The sequence below is a fragment of the Clytia hemisphaerica genome, unplaced genomic scaffold (assembly GCF_902728285.1).
Source record: "Clytia hemisphaerica strain Z4C2 unplaced genomic scaffold, Clytia hemisphaerica genome assembly, whole genome shotgun sequence".
NCBI lineage: Eukaryota > Metazoa > Cnidaria > Hydrozoa > Leptothecata > Clytiidae > Clytia > Clytia hemisphaerica.
In genome coordinates, this window is record NW_027104402.1 from 196,387 (window position 1) to 210,434 (window position 14,048).

Consider the following 14,048-nt stretch of genomic DNA (forward strand, 5'->3'; position numbering starts at 1 on the left):
TCCTCGATCCCAGCTCATAAATCTTTCAGTGTTGTGCGTAGATTGATTCAGTCTCTTGGTTTTGTTCTCGATTATCTCAGTGTGTCAGTGGTATGTAAGATATTAGTCACGCTTGGGCCAACGGGGTTGCAGTCCGTTTTCCTCGATGATCTTCATGCGTAAATCTATTCAACGTGAATGGTATATGATGATTTTCCATTGACTGAATGCTGGTAGCTAGAGAAGGTCTTTTCATGGTCTATTCCTGCGTAAGCACGTTGGACTTGAATGGATAATGTAGATTGTTTATTTTGGGATGAGTGATGTTTTCTCAAAATATCTCTACTGTCACACCTCCATATAATGATAAGTGACGTCCTCGTCACTAAAGTATTTATTTCAAGTATAAAAACGATTCTCATACCATGTGCGCCTTTTCAACATCCATTCCCATATGTATATAAAAGTCACTAGTATATGCCGGCTTACCAGTGTCTCGCCAATACACATCAAAATGAATGCCTGGTATATGAACATCATTTCGTATTCTTAACAATTCGCTTGGGTACCCTTTCCAATTTCGTCTGTCTCTATTCATCATGTATTTTTCGGCCTTTTCTATTATTTGTATTAATTGATGCGTATCGTGAATTAGTTCGTAATAAAACGCCACGTTCATCGAAACCATGTTTATCGTGAATTAGTTCGTAAAAATACGCCACGTGCATCATTGTGTTATCATCGACTTTGTTTTTCGATATTGTGTACCAAATTAACTAACCAGTTTCCAACTTTAACTTTAATTTCACAAAATTTTAGCTTCTTTAAAAATTATTTCCAATTCTCAGTAAAATTCAAAAAAAAAACAATTAAAAATCCTTAAATTATTCCACAACTTACGAAAAAATAATTACTAATAACGAAAACTCGAGTTCCTAAAATGTCAAATCTAAATATCAAATTTTACGTACAATATGTCAGAAGAGAAGAAGTTTTTTTCTTCTCTTCTTTAAGAAATTCAAACATTTATATCAAATTTTACATTAGTTACAATTAAATACTCATAATTCCTTTTTCACAGTAACTTCCAGTAGTAAAACAAAACAAAACTTCTCAAAAAAAATTTTACCCACATAGTTTATATATACAAAGTTTTTCCTTTCTTTCATTATTCATGTAGGGTTCGAATTCGACATTTAGCATTCAATCTCTGGTATTCGGTTGTACCATTGGATTTTGATGTATTATGCATGATACCAAGGATCATTCTTTCGGAATTAGATATGTATTGGTTTAGAATCCTTGGTACCGGAAATTCGATAACCACAATATGTTTTGTTCGCTCTGATAACACTTTTCCAGCTCGAACATGCAAAATAGTTGGTATCTTGACAAATTTACTTGTGAGATTTCCAGTTGGTAAATATTCTTCGTTTGATGGATTCTTGATCAAAGTGAGAACGTACAGGATCGCAACCGTCAATGCAGTAATAGCGGCTATAACTGCTAGGATACTCCAAAATCTGGGTGTTTCTTTTCGTTTGTTACTCGCAAAGAATCTCTTTCTCCTGCTCGCACTGGTTATGGTTTGTTCTGAAAAGTTGATGATAGCCTTCTCCGAGCTCAAAATATTCATTCCAATGATTACATCTTCTTCAATGTTTGGGACAACCATAAATTCCTGGGTTTTCAATGACAGTGGGTCTGCTATGCTAGCTGGTATGATTGCACTTCCAGCAGTCTCAAGGACACCTCCAGTAGATTATGCTAATATAGTCCCTTCATTGTGGGTCAGAAATGGAGCGATTTCAGCCTTATCCCAAATTCTTTTGTTCAATAAGGAATGACTAGAACCAGTGTCCACCAGAGCAATAAAGGTCTTTGTTTCTCCTTCTATGGATAAATAGACTTCTGTCTTGATGCCATGTTTTTGCTCTTCTTGGTCAGTTGATCGGCAATGTATTGCCAGTACATGTCCATGGTGTCGTTTGGTCTTATGGACGTGGCTTCTTTTCTTTCCAGTATGAACGTACATGAAGAGATCCCTCGTAGCAGGTTCTTCTGTTACAGTTTCGAATGTTTTCCCTTCATTAGGCGTTTTAAAGCAATGTCTTTGATGATGACGGTGGTGACGTCGTTCCCTATGCATTTCTTTATGGGAATGTTCTTCCTCTTTTTCTAACCGTTGCTGGGCTGGTGAGAATTCCATTTTGGTATTTTTCTTGAAACGTTTTATTATGGAGCCTCGGTTCAGGTATACAAAAGCTCCAATTAAAGCTAGAAAGACGACCCATTTAATAGTTCCACCGACCCCACCAAAGATGTTGAGGATACTTCCTATTCCTTTCCCAGCAGATTCCACTGCATCGCCAGTAGAAGTGATGATATTACCTGCAGCTGAACCAAGGGAAGTAACAATCTTTTCATCCAAGTTACCAACTCCAGTTAGGACACCTTGTATTCCACTTCCTAAAGCTCCAATGATTTGGCTTGTTCCTCCTGCAGCGGCTTCTAAAGCTCCTCCAAGTCCAACTCCAATACCAGTGAGAAGGTCGCCATTTCCACGTTCTATCTGTAGTTGTTTTACTTCCTCCATAGCATCATGAATTTCGGAGAAGATGTTTAGCATGGAGTATGGTGCCAGGTGTTGAGGTGGTTTTTGAATCATTCTTTCATCGAATCCTCTAATCTTTTGCAACTTCACAAAACTGGATCCATGGAATTGCTTCTTTGTTTTTGTCTTGGTTACTTCCCCTTCTTGGTCTATCACATCATATGAGCCTTCGTTGTTTTGTAAATACGTAATAGGGGGTCTGGCTGAGCAGTTGATTTTGTGAGATTTTTCTACTACCTGTCGATCCATAATTCGTAAAAATTTAACTTGGTTATGATAGGGTGCTTTTACTGGAATATCGAAATAACATGAATTTTCTACTCTTCGATTGGTGATCAGACGGTAGTTGGTAAATTTTCAAACAGTGATGTACTTGAAGGGCTTCTCCGACTATGTGGACGGTGACTCCACTTTCTTGGTGAATCCATCGGGCTGCAGTTGTAGGAAAAACTGCTATCATCCATCGTTGAATTCTCGACACTTCCTGTTGTATGAAACAAAGTCTTTCCCATTCTTGAATAATGTCCAATTTCTGGTTAATAAGAGTACGCAAAATGTGAGCTTGTAGGATAGGTCCAAGAGTGTCGGATACCATTCGTTTGGAATATGCAGTCACCATGTCTTTAAGGGCTTCGAACATGTTTCCTTTCATCACTGGGTCCTTCAGTAATAGACCGCTATCAAGCAAAAGAGTAGTTTTGCTTTCGCCATATTCATTTTGGATGCTTCCACCAACTTTGAGAGAAGGAATTAGAACATGACTCTCCATTTGCTTTACTTCATGTTTTCCTAGTGAATGCCAATCGATTGCTGGATGATGTGGGTCATTCCAAACTAGAGCACTTTTTGGTGCATCTTTCATGGTACAAGAGCCGTATGATTGTCCTTTTGGAATTTCGCTTGGGCATTTGCTGTTGGTTAAGTGTTGTTCAATGTATTTTTCTTTACCAACGACTTGAGCATCGAAGGTTCTAAGGGTCAATTCCTTGATTTTTAACGTTGTCTTCTTCCAATACTTGCATTTAGCCACTTTTCCATCAGGGTGTGTACTGACAAAACGATGTCCACTTTTTCTTTCAAGAGGGTTTCCATTGTATGTTTTCGTATTGAATGCTTGGATACAATCAGATGGACTGATAAAGATTTCCTCCGAATTAGACGTCTCCTTTTTGGAGGAAACTTTTCTGCTCCAGGCAACTCTTGGTTTCCAATCGCAAATTGTGGTGGTTTTGTATAACGTGCAGTAATGGATGTTAAAGTGAGTGATGTTCGGCGAATACTTAAAGACTTCCATTTCTTTCGTTATAAGCTCTGATTTTTTTGTCATCGAATGAGTACATGTAGGTATTTTTGGGAATTCGTATATTCCTAGTGGAGTAGTGGTGGTGCAATCGTAGAGATTTCCCAGTCTTGATCCAAATATTATTGGCATGAACATAAGGACCAGAAATAGTGACCATTTTAGCGAAGTGGGCTGGCTTCTTCTGTATGAGATGGTGTTAATCGATAGATTGGGGTCTAGGAATCTCTTGACCAACTCCGCGTTTAAGTTCTCTTCAGGTTCCCAGGTGTTTTCGTCGTGAGAATATCCTTGCCATTTTATTAAGAAGTATCTTTTGTTTCTCTTGAGCTTCATTTTCAAGATATCCTCCACCACGTAGATCGGTTCATCTGCTTCCATTTCTTGAGAAGTTTCAAAAGTTTGGTCTGGATCAGGTTGGGTTTTATCTTCTACAACAGTGTCATTGACCTCTTCTGGTCCAGTCTGCTCTTGATTTTGATTTCCAGATGTGGATGAGTCTGTCTCTTCGTGCTCTGATTCTTCATTCTCTTCAGATACGTCACTCAAGTCATCAGAGGAATCATCGTTATTAACACGAAAGTTTGGATCTTTAAATGGCTTCATTCGGTTGACGTGGACCACAGTCGTTGGTTTTCTTTTATTGAGGGGATCATTCAGCTCATAATTTACTTCGGATATCTTTTTCGTGACTCGATATGGACCAATCCACTTTGCCATCAATTTTGGACTCAGGCCCTTATAACGTTTTTTATTGTGTAGCCAGACCTTATCTCCGACTTTGAACTGAGTGTTAGTGGCCCCTCTGTCGTAGTAGTACTTGTCTTTTCGTTGGGCTTTTCGTAGGTTCACTTGTGCAAGCTTCTGAGCGGTACGCACTTGATCAACTATCCTTTCACGATGATCCTCAATTGAAGGTGATAATTTTCGTCCAGGATTGAACTGTAGGTCACTTGGTAGCGTAGCCTCTCTTCCAAACATTAAGTAGTATGGCGAATCCTGTCTGGATGCATTGATACTTGTACGGTAAGCGAAGAGTACTGAGGGAAGATACTGGTCCCAATCATTCTGTCTTGAAGCAACAAAGTGGGAAATGCCTTTAACAATGGTTCCATTAAGTCTTTCTACAATTCCATTAGATTGAGGATGGTATGGGGTGGTGCTAATCTGTTTGATATTCAACATCGCACAAACTTCTGCCATCAAATGAGACAAAAAATTGGTACCTTGATCACTGACAAAGTATCTTGGAACGCCAAAGCGAAATATGATATGATGTAGTAACAATTCAGCAATAACGTGTGCTTCGGTCGAGGCAGTCGCGAATGCCTCAGGCCAAGAGGTGAGTCGTTCAATAAAAACCACTACGTATCTGTTCCCAGCGTCTGTTCTTGGGAAAGGTCCAACTACATCACAGTGAAGTGCGCTCCAGGGTTCTCCAGTTGCTATAGGTAGTAATGGTGCTTTCTTTGATGGTGTTCCTTTATCCTGTTGGCATATAATGCAGGTGTTGACCCAGGTTTGGATATCAGTCAACATCCCTGGCCAAAAATACCGTCTTCTGGTTTTGTCGGCGGTCTTTGCAAAGCCAAAGTGTGCTGCGTTAGGTTCATCGTGATTGTACCTCATGATAGTTGCGCGGAACTTCTTTGGGATTACCAATTGTTTCCATACACCTTCGGGTGTAGTGTTCTTTGGGCTATGATGTGGTAAAGAACACCTCCATCCATGAGATAGTTGTCAATGTCTCTCAGAACAGTATCTTTTTTGCTTGCCTTCAGGTAGAGTCTTCTTTTGCAGATATTCCATTTTTGCTTTCAAATCAGGATCTGCAATTTGGTGTCGTTGAATTTCGTGTTTGTCGAAGGTGTTTTTCGTAATAGCAGCGAAGAAGAGGTTGTTGGCTGCTTCTGATGGACTTTGAAATGTTTCCTCATCATTGATATTTGAAGGACCGTCTTCAGCCTCTCTGGTTGTATGATCAAAGGAGTTTATTTCTTCGTTCATTCTTTCCGGAATATCTATTGGTTCGTTTGGTCTTCTCTTTTCCCAATCAATGGTTTGTTTTTTCTTTTGGATACTTTTGGTTTAGTTTGGGCTTCTGCTTGTAGCTGATCCCATGGAATTCTTGACAAACCGTCTGCGTTCTCGTTTGCTTTTCCCGGTCTATACTCGATGATAAAATCATAAGCTTGTAGATATAGACTCCAGCGACTAATTTACCAGTGCTGTCCTTTGTGCTCAGGATGTAGTTCAGTGGCTTATGGTCTGTTAGAATTGTGAATTGCCTACCATGAAGGTATGGGTGAAGTTTCTTTACGGCAGTCACGATTGCTAAAACTTCTCGCTCGATAACAGATAGTCTTTGTTCTGCTTCATCCAAACGACGTCCTCCATAGATCACGGCCTTTTCTAGCTTGTCATACCTTTGGCTTAAGGTCCAGCCGATTCCAGTATTAGACGCATCGGTTTGTAGGTAGAATCTCTTTGTAAAATCTGGTAGAGCAACCACAGGTTCGGACGTGAGAGTATGTTTCAGTTCCTCAAATACCTGTTGACAGGTGTCATCCCAATTTAATTTTACTCCTAATTTCGTCAGGTTGTATAAAGGTGATGCCAAGTTACTGAATCCCTTCACAAATCGTCTTTGTAAGTTGTCTTCTGGACCAGTTACTCTTCTATCAGTTTGACTTGTCTCTTGGATCGGTGCAATTGTTGTTATCTTTGTTAGGGTGCCCAGAAGAGAACCGGCAGGAATTTTTACGGGATTCTCACTGAAACTTGTAACTTTCAAGGTAACTCTTCCACTGCTTCCCCGAAGAATTGCCGGAGTTATGTTCAAGGATGTTTGTTGTTTCAGTTCCTCTGATGGTTCGAAGAGATAATCGTCTCCAGATGAAAAATCATATTCGAATTGCCAAATCGTCTCGCAGAGTGGTAAAATGTTCTTCTTCCTTCTTGAAAATAGTTCAGTTGTGGGCTTGCGTTTAGACATTGAACGTAAAGGTATCGCCTTGAGGTGTTCTTTTGGTACCGGAAGTGATGGTTTATCAATTTCGAGAGTTAAACTTTGTTCCTTGTAATTGATCGTTCCATTGTTTTCAGTAAGAAAGTTATGTCCCACCACTATGCTGTGGCTCAAGCCTTCAACGATGTATAGATTGGTCATATATTTTTCCTTTTCGATTTCCAAGGGTATAAATATGGACCCTTGTATTGCTAGTTCTTCTTGGTTGGCGGTTACGACACTAGGAAGATTATTTGTTGAGGGTGAGATTGTTGTTAAGCTCTTGATTTCATCCCAAAAATCTCGACTGATAGCTGTTATGGCAGCTCCACTGTCTATCAGAAATTGACAATCTAATCCAAATATTTTACCCCAAATTCGGACTGAGGTAGGACTTGTCTTTTGTGCAAGGACATTTTGAAATAGAGTTTTGTGGTTTCCATCGACTGTTGTTGTGTCCTTTTCATAAAACTGTTCCTTTTGAACGGGGATTAGTTCGATGCCAAATAATGCTTCATTACTGTCTCTTGTTGATGTTCCCTCGACCGTCTGGACTTGAAAGTTCTTCGATGTGGACTGAACTTCATTTTCGTCGTGTAAAGATGCATTAATGTCAATTAAGTTTTCAACTTCGTTGGTCTCACTGCTCTTTGCTGCAAAGTCAGATTCTTTTTCATCATCGTATGTTGTGTCAAAGTTGGCCTCTTTTCTATCTTGATTGTCTTCAAATGATACTTTGAGTCCGTCTGGTTCGGGGTTTCTGCTTTGAACATCATCTTCTTCATTCTTTTTGTCTCCAGAGCGAAGGTAAGGGGTGTCGGATTGGGAGGAATAACTGGGAGGGGGAGAGCGTGGAGTATATTCTATTTCAACATCAGAGTCGCCACTGTCACTACAAAGTTCAATGTCTTCATAGTTGACAGGCTCATCATGTTTCATTTCATACCAAGGAGATGAGGGATCTGGAGGATTATGTTGGGAATTAGCTTTTAAATCCCTTTCACTCGACGATGGATAGATCATACAGTTAAAAGTGTTCCGTTTAGTCGTATATGCATTGTTGTTGCTATCTCTTTTCGTAGAATGGTTCTGTTGAGCTTCTTGTTGATTTGTTGCCGAAGAGGGCCTTGTGGTCTTGACACAAAACGCCTACCATCGTTGAATGGAATTCGTGGGTCCCTTCCACGTCCTTCAATATTGTTCTGTTGTCCTCCATGATTGCCATCTTCTAGATAGTTGTTGCCTTGGTAGTTGTAATGTCCATAATAATTCGTATTTCCATCGTATCTGTTACTGTAACCACCGTAGCTACCTCGACGATTGTTGTTGTACCTGCCACGACCTCGAGCTTCGCGACAAACTCTCGAGGTATGGCCGACACGTTGGCAAGTGTAACATATTGGTTGACCATCGGCAGAGCGCATGTATCGACTATTGAATCCAATACTTTTGTCCCTTGGGGGCCTTCCGTTACCCTGTTTAAGTAAACGAACTTCATTCCGTAACCTGTTGATTTCTCGGGAAGAATCTGTTGTCGACGCCAAATTTGTTTGACCAAAAGCATTCAATTGTTGGGGTTGTGCAGCTGTTAGTTGTAATTTTTCCTCCAACATCTCTGACATTTTTCTTTCTAAGTCCTTTTCGAAATTTTGGTTGCTATTCGAAGCCTGGTTCGGTTGAACAGAACACGCTTGTCCACTTGATAATTTTGCATGTATTTCTTGTATCATCTTATTCGAGTCTTTCGTTGAGGCTGTTATTGGGTCTTTCAACGTAATGTAAGGTACCGCCTCCTCAAAGGTTTTGAATTCCTTGAGTATGACATCTGTGCGAAGGGGTTCATCCAAACCACTGAGCAGGGCCTCCAACTTTTGCTCAGAGGTCAGGCCCAATTGAAAGGCTATTGTCTCTAGCTTGAAAATGTAGTCGCCGAGAGAAGTAAAATCAGATCGTTTCAAAGCTGCCAGTTGAGCTTTTCTGGAGCATCTCGTTTGCATTGATGAGAATCTTGCAATCATTGCTGCTTTCAACTTTTCATAGGACTTCTTTGTATCGGCAGGGAGTTGCATGTAGAAGAAACCCGCACTCCTCTCGAATGTAATTGGTAAGATCTTCAAGATTCTATCGTCACTCCAATCGTTGCATAAAGCAAGCCTTTCAAAATGTTCGAAGAAGGACATGATGTTGTCAGTATCCTCACCTGTGAAGACAGGTAGGTCCTTCTTTCCTACCGTGAATGTACTGATGTGCCTGTCATCCTTTGATCTGGCTTCTCCTCTGTTGTTATCAACTTGACTCTGTCTGATATCATCCATTCGATTTCCTCTTCCGCTGGCATTACTGTGATATCCTCCTTCACCATTGTAAGTGTTCAGTTCCTCATATGTATGGTCGTTGCTCGTCGATGAATCAAGTATATCTCGATGATTAGATCGTATCTGAGGATGGCGCAAAGGGGTTGCTGCGTCAATCGGATCCGGGGTTTCTTCTGGGAAGGATCTTCGTCTCCTCGGTCTCCGGATTTGAAAATTCGATGCCATCATGAATAATTCAGGTACGAAAGTAAGAAAGTTCTAACTTACAGTTTTGGATCCTCTCTCTTCTTTTTGCTTTGAATAATTGACAAGCGATAAAAATAGATACCGTTGATGCAAAAAGTTCCAAAATCAATAATTCAACGAGTAAAGAAGAAACAATCAACCATGCAAATCAAAATAAAATTCAAAATGCAAAGTCACTTTAAGTTAACCATGTAACAATTTTCAATAATTCAAAACGTACAACGAGATAAAATAAATGGTCCAACAACTTCAATGAAATGTAAATTGAAAATCGAAATAAATCCACTACACACTGGTAAAATAAAGCAACGCTTGGTGTAAATCTATTGTACTTTGAATGTAATGTAGCACTCTTGAGAAATCCAACTTGAGTTCTAAGGTAGACCCTCCAATGTCGCACACGGAGATTTAAGTGTGGGTCTCCCTGGATATTTCACCAGACAGTTTAACTAAATCCCGAGGCGCAGTGTACCCTGAAAGAGTACAATTTAAGAAGATAGTAACTGGACGATAGTAACTTCGATCGAATGAATTTTATATTTACATGAAAGTGATCACTAACGTATATACTGGTTCTATTAAATTTTCCGTCTTAATATTTCAATAACTCCAAATAACTGTTCCTTAATATAGTTGTCTAAAAAGTCGATAACACGATATCTCCAATTGATGTTATGGAAGGTTCCAGATCTAAATCAGTGACAAGTCTCTTTACTAATAGTACGGTTCGTAACTCTCTAGCTTTCCAGCATGTTTCGACTCTCCAGCACGCTTCCAACTCTCAGCACGCTCTCCGACTCCCAGTATGCTCTCCGACTCCCAGTATGATTTTGTGATTCCGGTATTTATAGTTTTTAGTTCTATGAGTATTTAGAGGACTGGATTTAGAGCCTGGGATCAATAGTCACGTTGGTTTAGTTGTCCGCGTCCATTCATGTGGTTGGGATTGCTTCCTCGTTCCCAGCTCATAAATCTTTCAGTGTTGTGCGTAGATTGATTCAGTCTCTTGGTTTTGTTCTCGATTATCTCAGTGTGTCAGTGGTATGTAAGATATTAGTCACGCTTGGGCCAACGGGGTTGCAGTCCGTTTTCCTCGATGATCTTCATGCGTAAATCTATTCAACGTGAATGGTATATGATGATTTTCCATTGACTGAATGCTGGTAGCTAGAGAAGGTCTTTTCATGGTCTATTCCTGCGTAAGCACGTTGGACTTGAATGGATAATGTAGATTGTTTATTTTGGGATGAGTGATGTTTTCTCAAAATATCTCTACTGTCACAGTATTAACGGTGGAAGCCATTATGTCAATTTGGAAAGATTTTTATCAACCCTGCACTTTTTTTTCAAAAATCCATTACTAAAAATCCACCAATCGGAATTACGCGAGGCAGGATGTTTCACGAGCATCTTGTTTTTCCGTTTCGTCATTAATGAATATTCAAGACACAGCTAAATGTTGTAGACCACATCAAATAATGTTTTGAGCCAGCAGTTTTCAAAATAAAATTCGAATCACTTTTGATTAACCAAGTACATCTTGGGTGAAAAATGTTCTTTAAACCTTTCATCAAATTTTTTTGGTAGCTTTACCAACACTGAGTGTCAAATGCGACTAGATACGATAAATAATACGATTGGAACTACAAAGATTTGCATCGACAACAGGGTAACTTCGACCATTAGTTGGTGATTCAATATGACTTTTTTCGTTGCAAAGATCATTAAACAAACAACAACGAGAGCGAGCAGGTTGGATTGTGCTTGACATGATTTCGGAAAAGAAGTTTATTTATTGAAGGTCCATTGATTTAATAATATCAAGTCTAATAAGAGTTTTGTTAATTCGCTTGGCAAAATTGATGTTATTAATGTTACTTTCACAAGAAGCTTCGATAAAACCACCAACCTAACTGGGCTGAATTCTAATTATCTAAATTTCAAATTTTCCCACCTAATTTTATAGCCACAAACGATTTGGAAGCACTCTAACTTAGGTTGAAAGGGTAGAGTTTTAACTTAGAGTTTTAAGCTTAAAATCTCAGGAAACAAATGTTCGAGAATATTTTCGATTAAATTTATCAATTAGCCCAAAAGCAACTTTCTCGCCCGAAATTTAAATTGCTGAAAACGAGCAATTAAGCTGCCAAATTTTGCTCTACAGGGTGTTTAATTTTAAAATAAAAGCTTTTTCTTCTGTTAAAATGTCCGTTTTTTCGAATTAACATCCAAAAACTCAGAAAAATTCAAAATTTTCTCAAATATTGGCATTTTTGGATTTTCGTAAAAGTGACCTTTTCAAAAAGTGAACTATTTCACAAAATACTGATTTGGAAAGTTTTTTTTCAAATGCTTGGGCTTTTCTCGTAATTTTAGACCCTCCAGCAGAGTAGAAATCGGTATTTTTGAATTTCAAAGACAATGAAAGTCATAATATTTGAGGAAAAAGGTAAATCCCCACCAAATCTTATAGCCACAAACGATTTAGAAGCGCTCTAGCTTAGGTTGAAAGGGAAGAGTTTTAATTCTGAGTTTTAACGCTAGACTTAAAACTTGTAGGATCTCAGAATCCAAAAGTCAAGAAATGTCCAATAGGGCTTAGAATATAGCCTGTAAGTCTATAAACCTCTCCTGAATTGAAATATTCGATTATATTTATCAATTTAGCCCAAAAGCGAATTTTTCACCCGAAATTTATATTGCTAAAAACGAGGAATTAACAGAAATTCTCAATAAATCTTAACCGATATTGTAGCTGTAATATCCTGAATTCTATTAATGCACCTTAAAAATAAAGTGAACAAAAGATTTGACAAAAGGTCTTGAACTAAGTATTTTTACCTATTTTAAATGCAAATACGCACTCTTCGGGGTCTAAAAGTTAAACAAAATACAACTTTCTCTTTTATATCACCAGATATTCCGATGTTGGTTTGGCAACAACCACCCACACTAAATTTTTAAAAAGAGCAGGCAAATTCGCCTATTTTATAGGATTCGTGCATCTTTTACATGTTTTTTTCTATTCAATTTAAGGTGGTTTCCTACCAAAAGCGCTAAAAGGCTCATTATTGGTCCAATTAACTTGATTTTTACTCAAATGAGAACTCTCAAAGTAAAAGAAAACTTTTCAAAAAAGAAAATTCAATTTCTCGAATTTTTCTCATTTTGAGGAAGATTTATAAGCCATTTAGAGGGTTCCACCAAGGAATTATAAGAGACACTGGAAAAATGACTCATAAAACCGTGGAGAGCGAACATTTTATTTTCCGAGTATTTTCTTTGTTTCAGAAAACAATTGATGTTCTAGCTATGTCCGCAAAGGACTAATGTCATGGCGGCTCAAATGTATCCGATTTTGAAAAATGCTTATTAATCTCATTTAAAAAAAGTTCCCTAGCGTTTTCTTTTCGTACCTTTGCAACGAAAAAACATTTGAAAGTAAGGCTAGAATACCAAGCCGTATACATTTGTGAGATGTAATGTTAGAAAAACATCATTAGACGAGAAAAATCAAACAAAATGCTTATAGTAACACGAAATTTTCAATTGGGAATATCTTTCCAAAACTGTTACCACAAGAGCTAAAAGTAACATTAGAATTGAGTGTCTTAGTGGCACTGTGGTATGAAAATCTTTTGGAGGCACGTGGTGGCAAGGTGTTTTTTTTGTGGCTGAAGTTTGAAAATTTCGGTGTCAACATTCAATTTCTTATACACAACACATCTTTTGCATCTTTCTCACAACTTGAAACGTCATAACGACTTATAATTAGCAATTAGCTTGAAGAATTTGACTCTTACAGGAAAGTTTTAAGTCTCTTTTGGGAATTGGATGAGTGATTTTCGATAAGAAATGCAATAAAAATGCCTCGAAAAATCATTTAATAAGGGAAGGAGGGTGAACAATAATATCATTACTGCGGACATAGCTAGTACACGAGAAATCAGCATAAATCAGGTATATCCAGTGTATAATAAATCCTTGGTTCCAAAATCAACTTCAAATTTTGCATGAGCATTGTAGATCAAATGCCCTTATAAATTTCTTAGAAATTGAATCATTTTTCGCTTAACTATGCTATTTTTAGTACGCAATTACTGATTCCTCAAAATCAAGAAAAAAAACAAAAGCTCACAGTGACGTCATCTTTTGTTATTTTGAATAGAAATTATAGCGGATCTTCGTTTTATAATTTATGGGTGCTTTTTCAACGAGACTGGCTGGCGAAAATCGATTGGCTGAAACAAAGAAAATTGATAGGAAAACATTACTGACTCCCAAAACAGTTGTCAACGCGTTTACGGCCCTTTGAATTTGGAGTTAATTGCAGCATATGGTTGACAAAATTTAATTGAAAGTAATTATAAGTCAGTCGTTTTTATAAAAGTTCTCCAACAGTGGAGGCAGTTCTTTCATTTTATAAAAACCAAACCATTTCACTGCTGATAAATGTTGATGCTCTGAATGGATATTATCAAGAAGGCGACGTTTAGGAATCCTCCTTATGCGGAAGGCAAGGAAAAGAAGAAACTCGTTTAGTCGGCGATTCCATAAATTCATTTTGAATGAGCTATATCACGCACA